This window comes from Pleurodeles waltl, chromosome 9 (assembly GCF_031143425.1).
Source record: "Pleurodeles waltl isolate 20211129_DDA chromosome 9, aPleWal1.hap1.20221129, whole genome shotgun sequence".
Taxonomy (NCBI): Eukaryota; Metazoa; Chordata; class Amphibia; order Caudata; family Salamandridae; genus Pleurodeles; species Pleurodeles waltl.
The window spans coordinates 873,342,085-873,368,691 of NC_090448.1; the positions used below are offsets into that span (position 1 = coordinate 873,342,085).

General features: G+C 46.1%; 1 protein-coding gene across 3 annotated transcripts in view; it reads right to left on the reverse strand.

The window, feature by feature from the left end:
* Nucleotides 1-26,607, reverse strand: part of DGLUCY (D-glutamate cyclase) — a 396,105-nt gene that overhangs the window by 218,706 nt on the left and 150,792 nt on the right. Inside the window, exon 1 of one of the 3 annotated variants that reach the window (XM_069208179.1) lies at nt 11,513-11,595. The exons of the other annotated variants lie outside the window; for them this stretch is intronic. The gene's annotated coding sequence lies outside the window, so the exon portion shown is untranslated. Of the gene's footprint in view, nt 1-11,512; nt 11,596-26,607 lie in introns of those variants that run through there. 3 annotated transcript variants of the gene reach the window in all.

The following is a 26,607-nucleotide window of genomic DNA, read 5'->3' on the forward strand; positions in this document are numbered from 1 at the left end:
ATGGTGCTTCACGCAGTTCACCGCCTACTCAGCCGGACCCACTGCCTTCAAGGCACTGTTCATAACCCATAGAGTCTTCCAAGATAACGCTCTCCCATGCCTTAAATTAATTTACACACATAGGCCCAGAACAGAACACACAACTCAAGGCTAACACCACATCTAACCATTCCCTCCTACAAGAAACTATTTTTAGAAGAACAACATTCCCAATGCAGGCACAAACCTTTGGAAAAATCTGCTAGCTAAGATACGAGGTATGCAAAACCAAGTGAAGGTCAAAAGGGAAGTAAAGACCTTTCCTGAACAAAGGATACAGACCCAAACTGGCTTTTTGGCTCCCCAAAAACGCAAAACTTCAAAGTCAGAACAAAACACTCTGCAACACAAACAGGAAAAAGGTAAATTCTAAGAAAAGCCTCAGAATCTACTATTTTGCACCACAATGGCCGGCTATAATTAGTTTCGGCCTGGCCTAGTTTTATACTTCTCTGTGTGGTCTTAATGATAATACATGATTCTGAATGCCTCTGATAAGAGAGAACAGAAACATTCCTCGCATTCCAGGCTGAAAAATGGCACGCCTATACTTTCAAACCTTTAGCCCAGCTTTCCTTACAATAGCCAATGTCTAGATTCACAGTAGGATCACAAGTGAAGTATTTTAAAATTACAAGGAGAAAAACGAATGCCTTCTCGAACAATTAGTGAAGGATCTTTATTTTTGCCTTCCTCCCCGCCCTACATCCCTCCTCCTACTCTATCCGCTGTTCAATTAATTGCAAAATGTCCTGCCTTTGTAAAGCACTCTAAGCAATATCCAATGTTCCCCAACCACTCCACTATTAACTGGAGGGTCACCTTCACAAAAGAAGAACATTTGTGCCACAAAACCTGCATACAAAAACGGTCAAGTGTCCACCGTCCTGGTCCTGCTGTTTGCACAAAAGATGAGCACTGTTCCGGGACAGCCTCTGATAAACATCACCTTGATGTGCACATTTACTTCCAAATCGCTTAAGACTTTTCAAGTACATGAAAATGTATTTCAGGCTAAAGAGAGGAAAGACAAACATACTTTGGGAGCTACGCATGTTGTTAAAAGTTTCATCTTGCCTGAACTGGGTACTCTTCCAGCTCTCACAATTGTTGTACGTTTGATGTTAATAAAGTTGCCTCTTTGTTGGAATGTACCACCCCGCGAATAACTGCACTACAAATAAAATCCTTGGTGAGGAATCTATCCCTCAAAGGTTTCCACCCCCACAAAGGGAGGATGTTGCTCACCGAGGCACAAGAGGACTTGAGTTTTAACGACTTCTTCGCCATTTGCCAAAAACCATGTAATCAGTGCTTAATTTGTGCTTGTTGCTTCCGGTGCTGAGCACCGGCACTTATTTTTGAGGGCCGGGGCTTATTCTTCTGCCTCAAGCATTTGCTGCGAGCAAAAACACATATGGGAAAGACTGAGGAAGAGAAAAACAAAAAAGCGTCACAACGGGAGAAAGTAGAAAGCTGCAAGAGTGAGCTGAAGGGGCAGGGGATGGCTTTATATGGATTGAAGAGGCCCGCGACTGCTTCAGGAGTACGCCGCCTCAGTATCCCATGTTCTTTTTATTTACAAATTAAGCACTGCATGTAATCTTGACAAATCATCTCCCTCGCCCCAGGTTTCCGTATCCCTGGGACTTGTCATCTACCCCACATTGACTCATTTAGTAACCATTATTAATGGTTACATAAAAAGTGGGCTGGGAATTATGACCCTTTTCTTTATGATGTAGTCTAGAGGCTCCTTTGCATGGTGTATTGACCTAGTATGGCTTACCAATTTGAATGTATTGTACTATCTTTATTAAATTCCTAATTATCTCTTTGCCATGACTGGCAGTCTACCGGAAACCAGAAGAGCTTAGAAAAATGCAAAATGCTAGTGTTAAGCTTACACGAATAACAGGACATAAATGTAGCCACCCTGAAGGTTGAGGTCCAGTGAGATTCCACAAAAACACCAATCCCCGATTCCACACTACAAACTTCATGCACAAAGCATTCAATGGCTTCTTTTTTAGTCGGAGAGCCCTCCTCCTTAGTCATGAAGACTTTTTTAACTTGACTTTTTAACTTCACACTATGCAGTTACAATTCCTGATGCACATTATATTCTGCATATAGTTCTAAGAGGATGATTCAAACAATGTACACCAGAGGCATTCTATCAGAGACCCTACAGCCCAGAAGTGGTACGCAGAAGAACAGCAACATCCCCAAAGGAGCATTTGAAGAATGCTGCAGTTAAAGTCTTTGATGGGGCCCAAGCTCTGCATGTCGCCAGGGCTGGCTCAGAGGACCAGAAAATATTAGCTACAATGCCGAGAAATTGTCAATTCATTAGTGAAGAAGACTTCCCATCATATTTATTCTATTACATTTGAAGGAGTAGATGTTACTCGCTGGTTGCCTTGAAGTTTTGCTAGAGGGTGAAAAATATAATGGCCTTTGTATTTCTTTTGACTCAAAGTCCTTTTTATGCCCAAGGTACCAGCTCGTGTAGCTTCCTACAGTGCCACGAACAAAAAAGGACAACCACTGTTGGGAAGGGAATGTTCCTTGCATGGTAAACTGGCACGTACCCATGCACCGAGAGCCCAGGTGCATGGAAAACTTATTTTCTGACTTCTATTTCGCCCTGGCATCACACTAATCTAGTGTGTGCGCAGAGGCCTCAGACTGTCCCAGACTACGTGAGAACCAGCACAAGTACTGTGACCAGAAAGGGTTCACCAATCGTGCCCTCAGATGAGGCAATGCATTTCGTCTTTGCTCCTGGTACATCACGTAACGTGATGATGGAACTGTGCCATGTTTTGTTCATTTATATTGTGAGCTCACCATTTTCTCTGTATCAGTAAGAGCATGGTCTACAGACCCCCTCATGTAAAGTTAGGTGAAACCCAGTACTTTGCATTGACATGTTGTTTATATATCAAGTGTGTGTGTGCAATGTATGTGAAGCTCATGTATGATAGTAGGACACATTGTTATAGCAGTCTGACTACTGGAGCCAATGGCATCCATTTTAGATGCCCTGGCTTTATTTTAGTAAGAAACAAGATGGAGTGTGGGGATAACTCCCCAGACAGTGGAGGTCTATTGTCTACATTTCTTTGGCTCAAAGGTGGAGGCACATGCAACGAAATAAGGAGAAAGGAGACAAGTCTACCTTTAGAAAGTCCATGAAAATTCTGTTAGCAAGGAGATGCTGATTAGTTGTGCCTGAGCACTGCCATTTGGAAAATGATAGGGGTGACAAGTGGGACTGCAGTACCTATTGTTTAAGATGAGGAAGTTTCAAGACAGGCCCTGCCCTTTTGTCTGTCTTGGAGTACTGCTTCAGGTAGAGTGATGGCAGCAAAGTGCAGATAACTCGCACTTCTTTCTGCGTGTTTTGGATAATCCTGCTTTGAGCCAGTGCCATAACTACCAGCTGTGAGAGCCATCACTTTGTAAAAAGACAGTGTATCGAAAACACCGTGAAAATGACATTCAAAACGGACCCACCCAAACCACGTCTGAAGCCTTAGAGCGTGGATACACATCCCAGAGTTACTGGGCAGCCAGGTTTAATGTCTGCCTAACAGTCTATCTCCCACAGGCGATGGGGCATCATAAGAAGTTTCTACTGGATAACAGGATCTGTCTAAAAGCCTAGAAGCCAGCCTACAAGAGACAGAAGGAGCGCCTGCAATAAGACTCGATGTCCAAGAAGAGAGGCCCATGGTGTTCCCAGCATGTGAAGAATCCAGAGGAAGCTCATGACCCAATGAGTGATCCAGGAATGACATGCTATGGGGAGGTCCTTTTAGTCTCTATCCACAGTTATGTACCACAACTGCTGCAGGCTTAAAAGACCACGACTACCACTGGAAACAAGACGATTGAGCTGCCATTGGTGGAGGAAGCCACAAATGGCCTGCTGACCTAACAACACCACTGAAGAAGAGTCGGCCCGGAGGCCACAACTGCCACAAGCTAATTGCAGGTCTGCAGCATACCCAGTAAGGGAGCCAATGCTGAAGACTGGTGCTGCCGCATAGGTCCACATCACAGAGTCCGTCCTGCAAAGACCATCCTGAACTAGGCATCCACTGCACTATCCTTTGCCAGAAGGGTGAACCCAATGAGGATGGAAATATAGTCTGAAATGGCCCACCCAACCATGGACTGCCAGAAACAACCAGCAGGTAAACCGTGGGGCATGGCTTGCACCTGGGGTATGTGAGCAAATCTGCCACATCTGTTTGCGACTTTTTGCCAAAGAACCACAAAAGACATTCGACTTAGTTGCTAATCTAACTTGTGAGCACTTCCAAGCTATCTGCATCTGAGTCTAATACTTGCCTATAGTGTATATAGAAATGTAATAGCGGTATCTGCACCACAGCAGGAATATTTATTACTACTGGGAAGGAAGGTGGTGTATTGTGCCTCACTGTTAAAGTGCAACTTACTACAACTCTGTGTAACATGCTATGAGAATAAAGAACTTCATTTTTCATAAAAGATCATCACAATAGGTCACTGTGTCTGTTGATGGGTGTTGAGTTCTCATCTCCCCACCCCCCTACACACCCCCCCCCATGTCAACCATGTGACTACTTGATATTCTGAGAGTCAAGTGCGAAAAGGTATGTTCTTGGAAGAGTTAACAGAACCATAGTAGGACGGATCCCAGGTCACCACTGGCAACCACCACCACAGGGGCCCTGTGGCCCATTTCTGTCCCATGACCACCCAAATGGGAAATGTGAACCAGCAAAAGAAACACAGGCTACAGACAAAGTAGGAGGAAGATTGTCACCACAGACAAAGACGGACGGGACGATCACACAAAATAGGGGGGTAAAACAAGAAACACCTTGTATGTCAATGATACAGGTATTTCGTATTTTATTGTTTTGTCCTGTGAATTCCAGTCTTTATTGTGTTTGCCACCAGGCCCTGCTATAGTATCATGGCTGTATTGTGTCTGTTATATCAGCGGCATGGTTATATTTTCATATCTGGTTAAATTGTTTTTTCAGCCCCTGGCACCAGCTTACTGACTTCCTCGCACACATTTCTTGATGCTCCTTCGAAGCCTCCATGATTTGTTACATTAAATCCAGAACTAATGGCTTTGACAATGCTTGTTAATCTTGTGGAACAGGGAGTACGATTAAATGTGATGCTGAAGTGGTAGTTCACCTCTAGACACAACTTTAATTGATAATGGTTCTTTCTCCCCATGTGAATATATACACACACACCTCACTACACTTTGTATCCCACTTTAAAGCATACTGAAAATTAATTTAACAGCAGGATTACCCAAGGATGCTTACCAGTGCTTGATATGGGTCCCGAAGATGAAGCATGCCAGTGTGGTTAGGTGGGGATTCATCATACTGTTGGGAACGAGTACCCATAGATATGCATGTGGTTCCAAAGTTTGTAACTAGGTGGACTGTAGTTAGTTTAAGAGTTGATTGCAGGGTGGAAGTTCAGACCACTGTTTCGTCTGAAGAAACAGCTCTCCCTCAGCCTCGGTTACATCACATGCCTTTAACTCGTTAATGAATATCCTCTACATCAGCCCTTACCTAAGCATTTTTATGAATGGCCTATGCTCTCTAGTTTCTTCATCACGGAAGAACGCAAAAGAGTACACCTGCCACTTGTCATTCATTTTCACCATGACCCAATACTAAAGAAAAACTCAAAACCAGAGAGCAGGTATACGATACAAAACCGCTAATTCGGGGTATCACCATACGCGAAAACGTAAATACTCGTAGTCCAGCCTTTAGTGCCTCCCATTGTGCTATTAAATAATAATGAAAATTAGTTTTACATCATTACTTCATTATTTTTCTTTTTTGCCCTAAGCTTGGCAAGCATCGCCCAATTTAGTGTCACGTAGTTAATGGCCCCGGAAGGATGAGAAGTTGAGTTGGCAGTGTCAGGCATCGAATCCATGACTTGCTGGTCACAGCAAGTGTCTCAAATAATCGTGAGCGTTAAAACAACAGAAGTCCTTCCAGTCTACTGAGCATGCACAACTGATTATATTGTTGTTTGGCGTGCTAAGTACGCTTAAGAAACACTTTCTACCAGAAACCTTTATCCACTAGTAAGAACGACAATAAGATGGAGAAAATGAAAGAAAAAAAGTGTGCTACAGATGGGCATAGGTGTGGCACCATAAAAACTACACTACTAAGAATACACATGCAAGATGCAAACAAACCAATAACCTACTCCATCAACAGGGCTGGGCTCATCTCAAACTGGCTTTCCCATTCTAAAAAGGTCCCCACAACCACCCCATAAAACTACAGTAGAGGCTTATGCTTCTGGAATCAGCTACTCATGTTATCTCCATCTTGGCATATATACGGTAATGTGCATACAGAGCAGAGAATAGTAATAACGTGTACTCTTCCTCTCCTGTGTGTCTATTGTTAATTTTGAATAAAGAAATATTGAATACATATTTTGTACATTACGCACTGGCTATCCTTTTGTTGTTTCTACCTCAACCCCCACCACATCTAAATATCTGACGGCAGGAAAAGGAGTGCTGATATCACTGAAGAAGCTACAGAGTTACTCAATCAATAATGTCTGATCAGGCCACTTCAACAATTAAGAAACCGGCTTGATACATGTCAGCGTTATCAGTGGCTGTCCCTATAGCGCCTTAGCAGAAAATCAAAAGGGTTAATCTTTGAAGAACCAATGTCCAACCCACAATCCCCCTTACATGTTTAACCATTTACAGTCAGGACAGAAACTAGCTATCTTTATTCTTATTATGCAAACAAAAACCTTTGGAAATGTCCTGTACGTACTAGCTAGTAATAAGGAATAGATAGATCGGAAGCACCTTCTGGCTTTACAAGCAAATGACTTAAAAGGAAGACACGAAAATGGCAGACATGACTATCCACGGGTAACTACACTACAAGCAAATTATTAGAATATAACTCTTAAACCATTTGCCTATCCAGGTTGGCTGCGAGATAACCCTGTTCCATGGCAATCTCTGTGGACCAGTTGTGCTTCTGTGGCCACCTTGGAACAGGCGTAGGACTGGCTGCAAACCTTTTTGCAGCTCTTGCTGAACTGACATTAAACTACTCCTCCCACCAATCAAAAGGGCTAAATGTACTGCTTCGGGGCAGTCTATCATTGACTTTCGAACTCCCGATGGTAGTACCCTACACATTTGCCTGGAACTGCCTTACCTTACAACCACTCTCAAGTATATATGCTAATGATCCCCTGCTCACTGTTGCAGTGAACACATAATTTCATTTTTTTAAACCCCAGGAGGCACCACACATTTTTAATGATACTGCAACACATTACTAAGCATGTTATGTTATGTGTATTTGTAGAGCTTACTGAGTTTATCCTGGCACTCAGTAGATGTGTGTGTCTAGTCTAGCTGTGGGCTGAATGTTAATCGAAAATATATGCCTTCAGCTTGTTGCAGAACTCAAGAGAGGACGAGGCTCTGATGCGTAATGGGAGGTAGTACCATGCTTTAGGAGTGGTAGTACCATGCTTTAGGAGTGGCTGAGGAGTTTGAACTGAGTGGGTCTGTGTACCATGAGTTTGAGGTGTATGTATGTTGTGTGTGGGAGACTGTGGATAAGACTAGCTGCCAAGTTCTGGATGGTTTGTAGTCTTCTGGTGAATTGCTTGATGATTCAAACGTAAAGGACACTCCAGCAGTCCAGCTTGTTGGTGATGAGGGCATAGGTGACAGTTTTTCTGGTTTTGCTTGGGAGTCATTTGAAGACTTTCCTCAGTATCTTCAGGAAGGTATGGAAGCAAGTTCACGGGATGAAGTTGACTTGTACAGTCAAGTCCAGTTTGGTGGTAATGATGATCCCAATGTTCATAGAGTGGGGGCTTGGGGTTTGTTCAGGTCCAAAGTGGATGGGCCAACAGGTGGAGTCACAGGACGAGGATTTCTTGATGAAAATCATTCTGTTTTGTTGCTGTTGAGCATGAGACAGATGGACTTCATCCAGCTAGCATGTTCAGTCATGTAGGGGTAGAAGTTGATCTTTGTGTTGGGAGTCTTGTCCAAGAGGGAGAGTATGAGTTGTGTCTTGTCGGCATAGGAGACGATGTTGATGTTTTGTGCATCTGACCAGAGGGATCATATATGTGTTAAAAAAGGAGCACGGAGGGACGAACCTTAAGGCACCTCTCAAATGAGGTTGTGGGCTTCAAAGAAGTATGGTACCAGATGACACCTTGAGTTCTAGCCATCAAGAAGGAGCAGATCCAGCTGAGAGGGGCCCTTGGATGTAGATCTCATCTATGTGTCTGATGAGGATGGGGTGGGAGACCATGTTGAATGAAGCTGCGATGTCCAGGAGGATGAGGGCCCCTCCTATCACCACTGTCCAGGATAATGAGGATGATGTCTGTGGCAGCGATGAGTGCTGCTTCTGTACTGTGGTTGACTCTGATGCAGGGCTGCATTGCGTCGAGGAGCTGGTGGTTGCTGAGGTGGTCTTGTGAGGCAACTGTTTTTGAGTTTTTCTACGACCAGGTTTGGTAGGAGGAAAATCAGTCGGTAGTTAGAGAGTGTGCTTGGGTCAGAGGAGTTTTTCATGAGCGGGCATGACAGTGGCGTGTTTCTAAGCACTCAGGAAGGTGGCAGAGGTGAAGGTGTTGAGGATATATTAGGGCTTTGCTCGTAGGTAGGAGGGAACAGTGGTCTGACGGGGCCCCAGAGTGGATAGGCAGAGGTCTCATTCGTGGTTGCAACAGGCTATGAGGTCTGGTTCAGTTTACTGGCTGAAATGGGAAGCTGCGTTGCAAGGTTGATGGAATCTGGTTAAGGGTTGAAGTTGCAATAAATGGAAGCAATCTCCAAAACATGTTGCAGAGCTCAGGTGAGGGGGCTGCAGGTGCAGCAAACTCTTTCCTGATGGTGAAGATTTCCTTGCTGCTGTTTTATGCTGGCATTGATGTGGTCTGCGAGTGAGGTGTACTTTGTGTTCCCAATCTTTTGCCGGCATCTTCTGAGTAGATTTGAAGGTTTCTTTATACGTGTTGTCTTAGTTTATTTTCCACCTGCACTCAAGTTGTTTTCAGTACCGCTTTGTAGCCCAAGTTCCTTTGTCTACCAGCTGGCTTGTGGTAAAACATAAATGTAAACTTCGCACTTGTATAGCGCACTTCTCACCCGTTAGGGTCTCAAGGTGCTGTATGCATACCACTGTGGAACCCCTCCTGGCTTTTCCCTGTGAGGCACCTACTCCTGGACAGCCCCAGGGTGAAGCCAGGCATCCAAGCACTCTCAGGCCGTTGTGGAGATTAAGCAAGCAATTTCCCAGAGTTACAGAGTGGGACCCACTAATTAGATAAGGCACAGAGGCGAGAATTATCTGGTCCAAGGGAATTGAGCTCAAGACCCACCGAGGCGGGAACTGAACCCTGGTCCCGGGGCAGGTCTCTGCATCACAGTCTGCCGCTCTAACCATTGTGCCACACTTCTCCACGGTGGTCAGATTCTTGGCATTTAGTTATGCCTGAGGAGACCCAAGCTGTTGACCCTTGCGAGGCTCCAGCATTTGAAGATCTTGATGGCTTCTGAGAGGCTGGCATCTTTGGGTCAGTGCACGGTGAGAGCAGAAATCCAGTGTTTATATGTTATGTTTTTCCAGCCACAGTGGCCATGGCTAGTGGTTGTGGGGCCATGGTAGTACGGGTAGAGATTCTGAAACTGATGAGGGTGTGGTCAGTTCAGGTGATTGATGATGGCTTGTTGACTGTGATGTTGCCACGGGAAGTGAGAAATCAGGCCCAGCAGTGGTTCAGTGCTGTGGTGGGTCTATTAACCTGCTGGGAGACAAAGGATTCTGAGGTTTTCAAGGAGGGCAATCAAGTTTGAGTCAGTGGGGTTTTCCAGGTGAAAATTCAGGTTCTGAAGAGAATAACGGTGTTAGAATTGATTTCTGGGGGGTGATGAAGTCCGAGATATTGCCGACAAAGTTGGTGTGTGGTCCTGGAGGTCAGTATATGAGGGGTTCACGAAGGCTGAAGTTAGTTGTGATTTGTAGTTTGAATGTGAGGTGTTCCATGTAGCTTGTGGGTATGTCCGTAGAGGTGGTGCAGCTGATGGTGTCCTTGAAAATGATGGCACCTTCACCTCCTGGCTTGTGCAGAGAGCCCTGTCTGGTAATCTTGTAGGCAACAGGGATTGCTGTAATGATGTCAGGTGCTGGGGTTGGGTTTAGCCATGCTTCTGTGAGGAAGAGCAGATTTGGGCTGTATGTTGTGCAACAAGTCCCAGATTTCAGTGGCATGTTTTTATGAGTGAGCGTATGCTGAGGAGCATGCACAAGAGCACAAAGAGCTGTGTAGTGTGGTTGGGGTGTGTGAGTGAGAGGTGTGTTTGGTGTTGTAGGTCCAAGAGTGTGGAGAGGCTTGTGTGGAAGAGTGCAAGTGAACTTACAAAAGGTACAAATTAATGCTCCCTCCATGTTATGTGGTAACAGCACGGGGAGCATAGGCCTAGGTTTGAGGTGAGGAGGGGTGCTGGGAGTAACAGTGGGTGGGAGCTGGACTAAGTTTCTGCGCACAGATGGGCTTGCCTTTGGCAAGCCTTCAGCATTTGTCTGCTGCGCAACTGTGCTAAGGCTGCCATTAAGTAGATCCTGGGAAGGTTGATGAGTGTAGAGGGTGGAGGGTGGAGGGTGGAGGGTGGTGGTGACGGGAGCCTGGGAAGAGGGAGAGTGGGAACTAGGTAAGGGGCGGGCCGGGCAGGCAGGAAAACAAAGACAGTCATGGGCAAAACAGAGATAAAAGGCACAAACAAGGGAAAAAACAGTGCAAAACACATGTAAAACCTGGCAACCAAAAGGCACAAACAAGGGTGAAACGGAGCAAAAGAGGGACAAATCAGACAGGCACAGAACAAAGGTGAAACAGAGCAGAAGAGGCACAAGACAAGGTTAAACAAAGCAGAAAATTGTGCAAAAACGGGTAAAAACTAAGCAGAAAACGAAATGCACAGAAATAAAGGGCACAGGCAGAGAGCGACCAGGAGAGCAGTAACTTGCCCAGTCTGAGGACCGGGCGCAGTTAAGTCCTAGGGGGGGCTGGCGTTATGCACCTGCTTTTCTGTTAAAGTTCTTAATAGGTTTCTTTTCTGATGGTTCATGCACAGCTAGTATTTTGTTTTCTTTTTCTGTGCATGTTTAGCACTAAGAAGCCAATGATTGGCACAGGTGCGATTTACAATTAAATCAATAATACTAACGATGACCGTTCACGAGTGGGAGTTGCTTAAACCAGAAAAATACACTTCTCGTATTTTTAACTTTCTCTCCTAAAATGTACATTTCACCTATCAGTCCCAAGTTATACGCATATCAAAGGTCACTCGTGACCTTGCATTTGCAGAAAGAAATACACCCATGTGCTCGGGGGTGGACCTTACCTCCCAATAGTACACCTAAAAATCCGATTATCTGTGCTTAAATACCAACAGTAACTACTTTATATAAGGACAAGGGAAGTACTCGTACAGTAGTTTTACATAGGTTGATATCGCAACAAACAGCAGTTAAGTGACTATTGCTATTGGTTAGAAAGCAATGGAACCGCCCCTAAAAAGGCTGCAAACCGCAGCGCAGAGTTGCTGCTCCGGAAGGGATGCTCCGTCGCTTGTAAGCGGGCCGGCAATTTTTTTTTTTTAAAGGTTTTTTTTTTAATATACAGCGCGAACTCGACTCGAAAGTATTGGAGCGCTCTACATGAGCATCGGTTACATAACACAAGGAAATTGCACATTGCGTTTTCAGGTGAACTTTTATGGAAGAGGTAGCGTGTGGACGGGCATGACACGTTGGAGTGCGAGCTTCGCCTGCTGGATAAAGACGAGTACACACCATGGCTTGGAAGTGGCCGACGACCCCTCTGAGGGTTGACGTGTCACGCTTATAGAGGCGGCTGGGATCAGCCCATGAGCACTTGCGCTTGTAACTGGGATGGGGGTCAAATCCTGTTCTGGTTCCCATCACCACAGCTGTTGAATAAAAAACAGACACCGCACCCTGCCGCACACGTTATTTTGTCCAAATACCTTTCACTGCAAAGCAGTGTTCTTTGCTTAAAGTATTTAACAGTGGACACATTCCTACAATGAACGCCCACTGATCTAGACGGTGGACTAAATCGTACAGGCCAACTAGACTGGTTTAAAAACAAACAAACTATACGGTTTCAGTCGCACATAGCTGGTCTTGTTTCCATTTTCTTTACATTTGCCCCTTGGTATTTTTTTCCTCCCAGCACGAACGTAGCGCTACAAACACCAGAATGTAACGCGATACAACATTAGATTAGTCACTCATGCCTAATATTGCACAACTTCAGTTCTCTAAATTATTTACTTGGTTAGAGATGTGTTAAACTCCGAGTAGCGTTTGTTTTGCTTCACAACCTGGTACTTTTAATAATGCTTTCATAATGGTAAATAAAAGTAATGCAACATGTACCAGAATGCAAAGTTAGGTCTAATTTTCTATAAGTGTGGTCTGAAAACATAATCTCCATCTTATATTTTTGCATCCTGTTAGCTATCCTTTCATACCAAAGACAGTCTGTCCTAGAAGACATGTATATTTGAGAAAAAATATTTTGGCATATGTAGGAAGTTGGCTCTGTATGTGCTATTTCAAAGTAAGGAATAGCATGCACAGAGTCCAAGGGTTCCCCTTAGAGGTAAAATAGTGGTAAAAATAGATAATACTAATGCTCTATTTTGTGGTAGTGTGGTCGAGCAGTAGGCTTATCCAAGGAGTAGTGTTAAGCATTTGTTGTACATACACATAGACAATAAATGAGGTACACACACTCAGAGACAACTCCAGCCAATAGGTTTTTATATAGAAAAATATCTTTTCTTAGTTTATTTTAAGAACCACAGGTTCAAATTCTACATGTAATATCTCATTCGAAAGGTATTGCAGGTAAGTAATTTAGGAACTTCAAATCATCAAAATTGCATGTATACTTTTCAAGTTATTCACAAATAGCTGTTTTAAAAGTGGACACTTAGTGCAGTTTTCACAGTTCCTAGGGGAGGTAAGTATTTGTTAGGTTAACCAGGTAAGTAAGACACTTACAGGGCTTAGTTCTTGGTCCAAGGTAGCCCACCGTTGGGGGTTCAGAGCAACCCCAAAGTCACCACACCAGCAGCTCAGGGCCGGTCAGGTGCAGAGTTCAAAGTGGTGCCCAAAACGCATAGGCTAGAATGGAGAGAAGGGGGTGCCCCGGTTCCGGTCTGCTTGCAGGTAAGTACCCGCGTCTTCGGAGGGCAGACCAGGGGGGTTTTGTAGGGCACCGGGGGGGACACAAGTCCACACAGAAATTTCACCCTCAGCGGCACGGGAGCGGCCGGGTGCAGTGTAGAAACAAGCGTCGGGTTCGCAATGTTAGTCTATGAGAGATCTCGGGATCTCTTCAGCGCTGCAGGCAGGCAAGGGGGGGGATTCCTCGGGGAAACCTCCACTTGGGTAAGGGAGAGGGACTCCTGGGGGTCACTTCTCCAGTGAAAGTCCGGTCCTTCAGGTCCTGGGGGCTGCGGGTGCAGGGTCTCTCCCAGGCGTCGGGACTTTAGGTTCAAAGAGTCGCGGTCAGGGGAAGCCTCGGGATTCCCTCTGCAGGCGGCGCTGTGGGGGCTCAGGGGGGACAGGTTTTGGTACTCACAGTATCAGAGTAGTCCTGGGGTCCCTCCTGAGGTGTTGGATCGCCACCAGCCGAGTCGGGGTCGCCGGGTGCAGTGTTGCAAGTCTCACGCTTCTTGCGGGGAGCTTGCAGGGTTCTTTAAAGCTGCTGGAAACAAAGTTGCAGCTTTTCTTGGAGCAGGTCCGCTGTCCTCGGGAGTTTCTTGTCTTTTCGAAGCAGGGGCAGTCCTCAGAGGATGTCGAGGTCGCTGGTCCCTTTGGAAGGCGTCGCTGGAGCAGGATCTTTGGAAGGCAGGAGACAGGCCGGTGAGTTTCTGGAGCCAAGGCAGTTGTCGTCTTCTGGTCTTCCTCTGCAGGGGTTTTCAGCTAGGCAGTCCTTCTTCTTGTAGTTGCAGGAATCTAATTTTCTAGGGTTCAGGGTAGCCCTTAAATACTAAATTTAAGGGCGTGTTTAGGTCTGGGGGGTTAGTAGCCAATGGCTACTAGCCCTGAGGGTGGGTACACCCTCTTTGTGCCTCCTCCCAAGGGGAGGGGGTCACAATCCTAACCCTATTGGGGGAATCCTCCATCTGCAAGATGGAGGATTTCTAAAAGTTAGAGTCACTTCAGCTCAGGACACCTTAGGGGCTGTCCTGACTGGCCAGTGACTCCTCCTTGTTTTTCTCATTATTTTCTCCGGCCTTGCCGCCAAAAGTGGGGCCTGGCCGGAGGGGGCGGGCAACTCCACTAGCTGGAGTGTCCTGCTGGGTTGGCACAAAGGAGGTGAGCCTTTGAGGCTCACCGCCAGGTGTGACCAGTCCTGCCTGGGGGAGGTGTTAGCATCTCCACCCAGTGCAGGCTTTGTTACTGGCCTCAGAGTGACAAAGGCACTCTCCCCATGGGGCCAGCAACATGTCTCGGTTTGTGGCAGGCTGCTAAAACTAGTCAGCCCACACAGATAGTCGGTTAAGTTTCAGGGGGCACCTCTAAGGTGCCCTCTGGGGTGTATTTTACAATAAAATGTACACTGGCATCAGTGTGCATTTATTGTGCTGAGAAGTTTGATACCAAACTTCCCAGTTTTCAGTGTAGCCATTATGGTGCTGTGGAGTTCGTGTTTGACAAACTCCCAGACCATATACTCTTATGGCTACCCTGCACTTACAATGTCTAAGGTTTTGTTTAGACACTGTAGGGGTACCATGCTCATGCACTGGTACCCTCACCTATGGTATAGTGCACCCTGCCTTAGGGCTGTAAGGCCTGCTAGAGGGGTGTCTTACCTATACTGCATAGGCAGTGAGAGGCTGGCATGGCACCCTGAGGGGAGTGCCATGTCGACTTACTCGTTTTGTCCTCACTAGCACACACAAGCTGGCAAGCAGTGTGTCTGTGCTGGGTGAGAGGTCTCCAGGGTGGCATAAGACATGCTGCAGCCCTTAGAGACCTTCCTTGGCATCAGGGCCCTTGGTACTAGGAGTACCAGTACAAGGGACTTATCTGGATGCCAGGGTCTGCCAATTGTGGATACAAAAGTACAGGTTAGGGAAAGAACACTGGTGCTGGGGCCTGGTTAGCAGGCCTCAGCACACTTTCAATTGTAAACATAGCATCAGCAAAGGCAAAAAGTCAGGGGGCAACCATGCCAAGGAGGCATTTCCTTACACAACCCCCCCCCAAACGAAAGAGGATGAGACTAACCTTTCCCAAGAGAGTCTTCATTTTCTAAGTGGAAGAACCTGGAAAGGCCATCTGCATTGGCATGGGCAGTCCCAGGTCTGTGTTCCACTATAAAGTCCATTCCCTGTAGGGAGATGGACCACCTCAACAGTTTAGGATTTTCACCTTTCATTTGCATCAGCCATTTGAGAGGTCTGTGGTCAGTTTGAACTAGGAAGTGAGTCCCAAAGAGGTATGGTCTCAGCTTCTTCAGGGACCAAACCACAGCAAAGGCCTCCCTCTCAATGGCACTCCAACGCTGCTCCCTGGGGAGTAACCTCCTGCTAATGAAAGCAACAGGCTGGTCAATGCCATCATCATTGGTTTGGGACAAAACTGCCCCTATCCCATGTTCAGAGGCATCAGTCTGCACAATGAACTGCTTAGAATAATCTGGAGCTTTGAGAACTGGTGCTGAGCACATTGCTTGTTTCAGGGTGTCAAAGGCCTGTTGGCATTCCACAGTCCAGTTCACTTTCTTGGGCATTTTCTTGGAGGTGAGTTCAGTGAGGGCTGTCACAATGGATCCATATCCCTTCACAAACCTCCTGTAATACCCAGTCAAGCCAAGGAATGCCCTGACTTGAGTCTGGGTTTTTGGAGCTACCCAGTCCAGAATAGTCTGGATCTTGGGTTGGAGTGGCTGAACTTGGCCTCCACCTACAAGGTGGCCCAAGTAAACCACAGTTCCCTGCCCTATCTGGCATTTGGATGCCTTGATAGAGAGGCCTGCAGATTGCAGAGCCTTCAAAACCTTCTTCAGGTGGACCAGGTGATCCTGCCAGGTGGAGCTAAAGACAGCAATATCATCAAGATAAGCTGTGCTAAAGGACTCCAAGCCAGCAAGGACTTGATTCACCAACCTTTGGAAGGTGGCAGGGGCATTCTTTAAACCAAAGGGCATAACAGTAAACTGATAATGCCCATCAGGTGTGGAGAATGCTGTTTTCTCTTTTGCTCCAGGTGCCATTTTTATTTGCCAGTACCCTGCTGTCAAGTCAAAGGTACTTAAGAATTTGGCAGCACCTAATTTGTCTATGAGCTCATCAGCTCTTGGAATTGGATGAGCATCTGTCTTGGTGACAGAATTGAGCCCTCTGTAGTCCACACAAAACCTCATCTCTTTCTTTCCATCTTTGGTGTGAGGTTTGGGGACTAAGACCACTGGGCTAGCCCAGGGGCTGTCAGAGCGCTCAATTACTCCCAATTCCAGCATCTTGTGGACTTCCACCTTGATGCTTTCTTTAACATGGTCAGATTGTCTAAAGATTTTGTTCTTGACAGGCATGCTGTCTCCTGTGTCCACATCATGGGTACACAAGTGTGTCTGACCAGGGGTTAAGGAGAAGAGTTCAGGAAACTGTTGCAGGACTCTCCTACAATCAGCTTGCTGTTGGCCAGAGAGGGTGTCTGAGTAGATCACTCCATCTACTGTGCCATCTTTTGGGTCTGATGACAGAAGATCAGGGAGAGGTTCACTCTCTGCCTCCTGATCCTCATCTGTTACCATCAACAGATTGACATCAGCCCTGTCGTGGAAGAGCTTAAGGCGGTTTACATGGATCACCCTCTTGGGGCTCCTGCTTGTGCCCAGGTCCACCAGGTAGGTGACCTGACTCTTCCTTTCTAGTACTGGGTAAGGGCCACTCCATTTGTCCTGGAGTGCCCTGGGAGCCACAGGCTCCAGAACCCAGACTTTCTGCCCTGGTTGGAACTCAACCAGTGCAGCCTTTTGGTCATACCAAAACTTCTGGAGTTGTTGGCTAGCCTCAAGGTTTTTGGTTGCCTTTTCCATGTACTCTGCCATTCTAGAGCGAAGGCCAAGTACATAGTCCACTATGTCCTGTTTAGGCTCATGGAGAGGTCTCTCCCAGCCTTCTTTAACAAGGGCAAGTGGTCCCCTTACAGGATGACCAAACAGAAGTTCAAAGGGTGAGAATCCTACTCCCTTCTGTGGCACCTCTCTGTAAGCGAAAAGCAGACATGGCAAGAGGACATCCCATCTCCTTTTGAGTTTTTCTGGGAGCCCCATGATCATGCCTTTTAATGTCTTGTTGAATCTCTCAACCAAGCCATTAGTTTGTGGATGGTATGGTGTAGTGAATTTATAAGTCACTCCACACTCATTCCACATGTGCTTTAGGTATGCTGACATGAAGTTGGTACCTCTGTCAGACACCACCTCCTTAGGGAAACCCACTCTGGTAAAGATACCAATGAGGGCCTTGGCTACTGCAGGGGCAGTAGTCGACCTAAGGGGAATAGCTTCAGGATACCTGGTAGCATGATCCACTACTACCAGGATATACATATTTCCTGAGGCTGTGGGAGGTTCTAGTGGACCAACTAGGTCCACACCCACTCTTTCAAAGGGAACCCCCACCACTGGAAGTGGAATGAGGGGGGCCTTTGGATGCCCACCTGTCTTACCACTGGCTTGACAGGTGGGGCAGGAGAGGCAAAACTCCTTAACCATGTTGGACATATTGGGCCAGTAGAAGTGGTTGACTAACCTCTCCCACGTCTTGGTTTGTCCCAAATGTCCAGCAAGGGGAATGTCATGGGCCAATGTTAGGATGAACTTCCTGAACAGCTGAGGCACTACCACTCTCCTAGTGGCACCAGGTTTGGGGTCTCTGGCCTCAGTGTACAGGAGTCCATCTTCCCAATAGACCCTATGTGTTCCATTTTTCTTGCCCTTGGACTCTTCAGCAGCTTGCTGCCTAAGGCCTTCAAGAGAGGGACAGGTTTCTTGTCCCTTACACAGCTCTTCCCTTGAGGGTCCCCCTGGGCCTAAGAGCTCAACCTGATAAGGTTCAAGCTCCAAAGGCTCAGTCCCCTCAGAGGGCAGAACTTCTTCCTGAGAAGAGAGGTTCCCTTTCTTTTGCTGTGTTGTAGTTGGTTTCCCAACTGACTTTCCTGTTCTCTTGGTAGGCTGGGCCATTCTTCCAGACTCCAGCTCTACTTGTTCACCCTGTGCCTTGCACTGTGCTCTTGTTTTCACACACACCAGTTCAGGGATACCCAGCATTGCTGCATGGGTTTTTAGTTCTACCTCAGCCCATGCTGAGGACTCCAGGTCATTTCCAAGCAGACAGTCCACTGGGATATTTGAGGAGACCACCACCTGTTTCAGGCCATTGACCCCTCCCCATTCTAAAGTAACCATTGCCATGGGATGTACTTTTCTCTGATTGTCAGCGTTGGTGACTGTGTAAGTTTTTCCAGTCAGGTATTGGCCAGGGGAAACCAGTTTCTCTGTCACCATGGTGACACTGGCACCTGTATCCCTCAGGCCCTCTATTCTAGTCCCATTAATTAAGAGTTGCTGTCTGTATTTTTGCATGTTAGGCGGCCAGACAGCTAGTGTGGCTAAATCCACCCCACCCTCAGAAACTAGAGTAGCTTCAGTGTGGACCCTGATTTGCTCTGGGCACACTGTTGATCCCACTTGGAGACTAGCCATACCAGTGTTACCTGGATGGGAGTTTGGAGTGGAACCTTTCTTGGGACAGGCCTTGTCTCCAGTTTGGTGTCCATGCTGTTTACAGCTATGACACCAGGCCTTTTTGGGATCAAAGTTTTTGCCCTTGTACCCATTGTTTTGTGAAGAGGCTCTGGGCCCACCCTCCTGTGCAGGTTTTTGGGGGCCTGTAGAAGACTCTTTACTATTTTTAGTTTTGGTTGTCTCATCACCCTTCCCCTGGGGAGTCTTTGTGACCCCTTTCTTTTGGTCACCCCCTGTTGAAGTCTTGGACACCCTTGTCTTGACCCAATGGTCCGCCTTCTTTCCCAATTCTTGGGGAGAAATTGGTCCTAGGTCTACCAGATGCTGATGCAGTTTATCATTGAAACAATTACTTAACAGGTGTTCTTTCACAAATAAATTGTACAGCCCATCATAATTACTTACACCACTGCCTTGAATCCAACCATCTAGTGTTTTCACTGAGTAGTCAACAAAGTCAACCCAGGTCTGGCTCGAGGATTTTTGAGCCCCCCTGAACCTAATCCTGTACTCCTCAGTGGAGAATCCAAAGCCCTCAATCAGGGTACCCTTCATGAGGTCATAAGATTCTGCATCTTTTCCAGAGAGTGTGAGGAGTCTATCCCTACACTTTCCAGTGAACATTTCCCAAAGGAGAGCACCCCAGTGAGATCTGTTCACTTTTCTGGTTACACAAGCCCTCTCAAAAGCTGTGAACCACTTGGTGATGTCATCACCATCTTCAAATTTTGTCACAATCCCTTTGGGGATTTTTAACATGTCAGGAGAATCTCTGACCCTATTTATATTGCTGCCACCATTGATGGGTCCTAGGCCCATCTCTTGTCTTTCCCTTTCTATGGCTAGGAGCTGTCTCTCTAAAGCCAATCTTTTGGCCATCCTGGCTAACAGGAGGTCATCTTCACTGAGAGCATCCTCAGTGATTTCAGAAATGTGGGACCCTCCTGTGAGGGACTCACTATTTCTGACTAACACAGTTGGAGACAGGACTTGAGGGGTCCTGTTCTCCCTATTTAGGACTGGAGGAGGGACATTGGCCTCCAAGTCACTAATTTCTTCCTCTGTGATGTCATCATCAGAGGGGTTGGCTTTTTCAAACTCTGCCAACAGCTCCTGGAGCTGAATTTTGGTAGGTCTGGAGCCAATGGTTATTTTTTTGATATTACAGAGAGACCTTAGCTCCCTCATCTTAAGATGGAGGTAAGGTGTGGTGTCGAGTTCCACCACATTCATCTCTGTATCAGACATTATTTTGCTAAGAGTTGGAAGTCTTTTTAAAGAATCTAAAACTGTTTCTAGAATCTAATTTCAAACTTTTAACAAACTTTTAACTCTAAAAGACAATGCTAAACAGGGACTTAACACACAAGGCCCTAGCAGGACTTTTAAGAATTTAGAAAAATTTCAAATTGCAAAAATGAATTTCTAATGACAATTTTGGAATTTGTCGTGTGATCAGGTATTGGCTGAGTAGTCCAGCAAATGCAAAGTCTTGTATCCCACCGCTGCCACCAATGTAGGAAGTTGGCTCTGTATGTGCTATTTCAAAGTAAGGAATAGCATGCACAGAGTCCAAGGGTTCCCCTTAGAGGTAAAATAGTGGTAAAAATAGATAATACTAATGCTCTATTTTGTGGTAGTGTGGTCGAGCAGTAGGCTTATCCAAGGAGTAGTGTTAAGCATTTGTTGTACATACACATAGACAATAAATGAGGTACACACACTCAGAGACAACTCCAGCCAATAGGTTTTTCTATAGAAAAATATCTTTTCTTAGTTTATTTTAAGAACCACAGGTTCAAATTCTACATGTAATATCTCATTCGAAAGGTATTGCAGGTAAGTACTTTAGGAACTTCAAATCATCAAAATTGCATGTATACTTTTCAAGTTATTCACAAATAGCTGTTTTAAAAGTGGACACTTAGTGCAGTTTTCACAGTTCCTAGGGGAGGTAAGTATTTGTTAGGTTAACCAGGTAAGTAAGACACTTACAGGGCTTAGTTCTTGGTCCAAGGTAGCCCACCGTTGGGGGTTCAGAGCAACCCCAAAGTCACCACACCAGCAGCTCAGGGCCGGTCAGGTGCAGAGTTCAAAGTGGTGCCCAAAACGCATAGGCTAGAATGGAGAGAAGGGGGTGCCCCGGTTCCGGTCTGCTTGCAGGTAAGTACCCGCGTCTTCGGAGGGCAGACCAGGGGGGTTTTGTAGGGCACCGGGGGGGACACAAGTCCACACAGAAATTTCACCCTCAGCGGCACGGGAGCGGCCGGGTGCAGTGTAGAAACAAGCGTCGGGTTCGCAATGTTAGTCTATGAGAGATCTCGGGATCTCTTCAGCGCTGCAGGCAGGCAAGGGGGGGATTCCTCGGGGAAACCTCCACTTGGGTAAGGGAGAGGGACTCCTGGGGGTCACTTCTCCAGTGAAAGTCCGGTCCTTCAGGTCCTGGGGGCTGCGGGTGCAGGGTCTCTCCCAGGCGTCGGGACTTTAGGTTCAAAGAGTCGCGGTCAGGGGAAGCCTCGGGATTCCCTCTGCAGGCGGCGCTGTGGGGGCTCAGGGGGGACAGGTTTTGGTACTCACAGTATCAGAGTAGTCCTGGGGTCCCTCCTGAGGTGTTGGATCGCCACCAGCCGAGTCGGGGTCGCCGGGTGCAGTGTTGCAAGTCTCACGCTTCTTGCGGGGAGCTTGCAGGGTTCTTTAAAGCTGCTGGAAACAAAGTTGCAGCTTTTCTTGGAGCAGGTCCGCTGTCCTCGGGAGTTTCTTGTCTTTTCGAAGCAGGGGCAGTCCTCAGAGGATGTCGAGGTCGCTGGTCCCTTTGGAAGGCGTCGCTGGAGCAGGATCTTTGGAAGGCAGGAGACAGGCCGGTGAGTTTCTGGAGCCAAGGCAGTTGTCGTCTTCTGGTCTTCCTCTGCAGGGGTTTTCAGCTAGGCAGTCCTTCTTCTTGTAGTTGCAGGAATCTAATTTTCTAGGGTTCAGGGTAGCCCTTAAATACTAAATTTAAGGGCGTGTTTAGGTCTGGGGGGTTAGTAGCCAATGGCTACTAGCCCTGAGGGTGGGTACACCCTCTTTGTGCCTCCTCCCAAGGGGAGGGGGTCACAATCCTAACCCTATTGGGGGAATCCTCCATCTGCAAGATGGAGGATTTCTAAAAGTTAGAGTCACTTCAGCTCAGGACACCTTAGGGGCTGTCCTGACTGGCCAGTGACTCCTCCTTGTTTTTCTCATTATTTTCTCCGGCCTTGCCGCCAAAAGTGGGGCCTGGCCGGAGGGGGCGGGCAACTCCACTAGCTGGAGTGTCCTGCTGGGTTGGCACAAAGGAGGTGAGCCTTTGAGGCTCACCGCCAGGTGTGACCAGTCCTGCCTGGGGGAGGTGTTAGCATCTCCACCCAGTGCAGGCTTTGTTACTGGCCTCAGAGTGACAAAGGCACTCTCCCCATGGGGCCAGCAACATGTCTCGGTTTGTGGCAGGCTGCTAAAACTAGTCAGCCCACACAGATAGTCGGTTAAGTTTCAGGGGGCACCTCTAAGGTGCCCTCTGGGGTGTATTTTACAATAAAATGTACACTGGCATCAGTGTGCATTTATTGTGCTGAGAAGTTTGATACCAAACTTCCCAGTTTTCAGTGTAGCCATTATGGTGCTGTGGAGTTCGTGTTTGACAAACTCCCAGACCATATACTCTTATGGCTACCCTGCACTTACAATGTCTAAGGTTTTGTTTAGACACTGTAGGGGTACCATGCTCATGCACTGGTACCCTCACCTATGGTATAGTGCACCCTGCCTTAGGGCTGTAAGGCCTGCTAGAGGGGTGTCTTACCTATACTGCATAGGCAGTGAGAGGCTGGCATGGCACCCTGAGGGGAGTGCCATGTCGACTTACTCGTTTTGTCCTCACTAACACACACAAGCTGGCAAGCAGTGTGTCTGTGCTGGGTGAGAGGTCTCCAGGGTGGCATAAGACATGCTGCAGCCCTTAGAGACCTTCCTTGGCATCAGGGCCCTTGGTACTAGGAGTACCAGTACAAGGGACTTATCTGGATGCCAGGGTCTGCCAATTGTGGATACAAAAGTACAGGTTAGGGAAAGAACACTGGTGCTGGGGCCTGGTTAGCAGGCCTCAGCACACTTTCAATTGTAAACATAGCATCAGCAAAGGCAAAAAGTCAGGGGGCAACCATGCCAAGGAGGCATTTCCTTACAGCATATGAATGGCATTTTTTTACATGTTCGTACCTGTCCAAAAGCCCTGCCTCCCTTAAACCTTATTTCAACGTATTGAAAGCTGTTTTGGTAGGTACACTAAGGGCCAGTGATCTAAGTCCCTCTCATAGTTGTATTAAGTTATGTCACTATGGTTACTTCACCATTGCAAAGTGTGCAAGCTCCAATAAGAATTATCTAATGAACCTTTCCTGCCCCTGCTTGTGGGTTTACCAGTGAGAAGATGATGGATCTGTCGTACATGGTTCACTTTCAGGGATCACTTTTCCATCATATAGTGACCTTCAGAATCCTTTCAAACCTGTTTAGAAGATTGGAAAATCCTTCTGCATGCGAACTGCCACCCGTATGCGTTTCTGCTGTTAGATACAAAGTATGTTTGTGTATAACCTCTATCCTGTAGCTTATATTTGTCACACCCCAGGGGATACGTCTCCTGGAGGTCGTATATTTCACTGTACAAATTCCTTTGACAGCTATAGTATTCTTAGTCTTTTGTTTGGAACTTATGGGAATCCTTCCTATTGTTCTTCGGTTGTTTGGTCTATGATTGCCTGGATCACCGCATTCCCCATTACAGATTCCACCTCATTGCCAGTCCGAAAACAACGTTTCCCCTTACCTCCAGTATGGCATAACCAACTTTTGCGTCAACAAATAGCTCTCTGCCTTTAATAAATAATACATCCTGTGGTAAATCAAAACACTCAGCTCTACTACACATCTCTCTCTTCAGTGGAGACTGAATCACTCTTCCTTCCCCAGACCTAACACCACATCCTAAGCATTATGGCTCATCACCTTTGGGCATTACCCCATCCCTCCCTAACAGGACTCTCCGACCCCCTTCCACCAACCTGCCTTCTCTATCACTGAAACTTCCCAATCCTCTCCTCCTCACACTCCCCACATCTCTTTTGAACTCCCACCATAGTTCTACCCATTGCCTTCCACTCAGCTCCCTCACACATCTGCCTCGCTTCCTGATCACCCAAGCCCTTCTTCTTCATGTAGAGTTTCAGCGTTCTTGCTTTCCCATCTATGTAACCGCTTGATACAAAAACCAGCTGCAGAACTGTAAATGCTGACTGGTTCGAAAATAAGTGGAAGTTGAGCTTTGGTCACCTTATGAGTGATTTTCAAAGTGTAACTATTGGCTTGTGAACTCAGATCTCAGAAAAAAGCTGAGGTGCCACGTGGGGCGTGCGAGGTACACCCCAACCAAAGACGGACAAAAGCATACTTATAAAGTATGCCTTTTCCATCATACAGACAGCTATGTTTAGCCATGGAAGTGTACAGACGATATGCAAATATTTTCTTTTAAAGCAAAACTATTGGAGATGGTTTTAATGCCACTCTATCCTATATTCTTAATCTAAAACTCTTCAGTGGGGCTGGCATATACAGGAGATAGGATTACAGTACATACCGGTATTGAACAAGGCCATCTCAGGCCTCTTCCAGTAGGTCACAAGAGCGTCACGTTAATTTTTTCAGGTGTTATCTGTTCTCTGCCTCAGGCAATTGATGTGAAAGATATATTATCCAGTAGGCAAGTGTGTAGGTTGATGAAACTAGTTGTATGGGGGCGCCCCGTTGTTTTCTCACATAAAAGAGTGAATCATCAACACTATGGATTTTTGTCGGGAACATTCTTAGAGCTGGGAAGATGGCTTTTGGATTCACCACATGTATGTGCAAGGATGAATCTCTCCTGTCCGTTAGGCAATGTTGAACACTATTTAATATGTTGATAACCTCACCTATGGCTGATGTGCCGAAATAATACAACAGATGTATGATGAGATGCCAAATGGTAAGAAAATGGCAATAAAAATATATATTTTTAAAAATAGGCATTATGGTGGAGTTTTATTCAATGATTCCCTTTTCCTCATCCATACTCGAAGGAGTCAGAGGTAACAATGTGCTGTGGAGTAGGCGGGCACAAGAGGCTCTGTAGCAAAAGATTCCAATCATTGCTAGGCCTGAACAAGAGATGGGTGTACTGGAGTGTTCTCTGACTGGTCACCAGCAACTGGTCACAATGTTCAGCCAGAAAAACCTGTAAGGGAACACCTGTGGTGCTTAGCCTGGCCAAGGAAATACTTCACTACCCCTGTGCAGGATGTCTGTAGTTTCGGAAGGCTTTGAAGAACCAGCTTAACACAGTATTTGTTTGGTCAAGAAGTGATATACTGTGTGATCGGCAGCCATTACTTGCTCCAGAGAAAGGAGGCTTTTACCAGCCTACAGGTGAGGGAGTGTTTTGCTTTACTGTTGACTGAGCAAAAATACACACACTGAAAGGAGTCGAAAATATTCAATATAATGCACTTCATAATCTAAAGAAGACATTTATTATATATTTTTATAAAGCTCGTGAAGGAAAGCCTGTATAGCCAAAAGAGTACCTTTAAAATGTGCAACAATGAAGTAAGACCATGTACAAATAATCTTCAATCTATAAACAGCAAATATATACATGCAAGGATACAGACACTTATATTGGTATATGTATGTATATTCATACACCATGCAAAGCAAATAATTAATAAAAATGCATCACTGTAGGGCCTGTCTGGAGCTTCATCTTTCTCCTGCCAGCAAGCTGATGACCCCGTTCGACTGAGACGAGAAAGAGAGAACTCTACCCTCACGGAAAATATATCAGGCATTCGATGTCTAAAATCCTGAGTGAGGTCTCTGAATCTTCCACTGTCGACCTGGGTCTCTTACATATTTTAAATAAATGAGGAAGGAGCTTTCTGGAAAAACCCCTCCCGTTTCACAAGAATTATAAAAAAATGCTGGCTATTTTACGTCAGCTTTGAAAGAAACACGTCGGAACTTGGCCCAAATCTCGAGGTGTCTTTCCCAAACCCAAACCGTTCCCTGCTGTACCATTAACATCAGGCTAGTACATCGTTATCTCGCTAACTCCTCCACCTTATGTCCTAGCACTTCGGTGAGAAAAAGAACACGCAGAATAGAAAACACATTGCATAACATGTTTGTACGGAAAACTACTCGCACCTTTAATGTGGCAGTGAAGCTAAGGCTAAGCTGAATACAAAATGGAGTCTGTAACTGGTGACCACTAATGTGACGGTGGACAGCTAAGCCAAGTGCAAAGTGGTACGACACGAAGTCAGTGGTCAAAATACAAATATCACTACAGGGAGGTTTTGTGCACTAATCAAAAATGTGCATTAACTACATGCATAATATTATTTTACACCTGATTCCACATGTATTTGTTAATATGATAATTGAAACAATTTTGTCATGGCTTTTTAAAGAGTGTTTTCTAGGTGTCTGCTAATTAGGCCTCAATTAGGTCTCAATGCCACAGTGTACAAAATGGATATCTCATCATGTTCATGCTTTGTTTATAATTCAATATTCATGTAG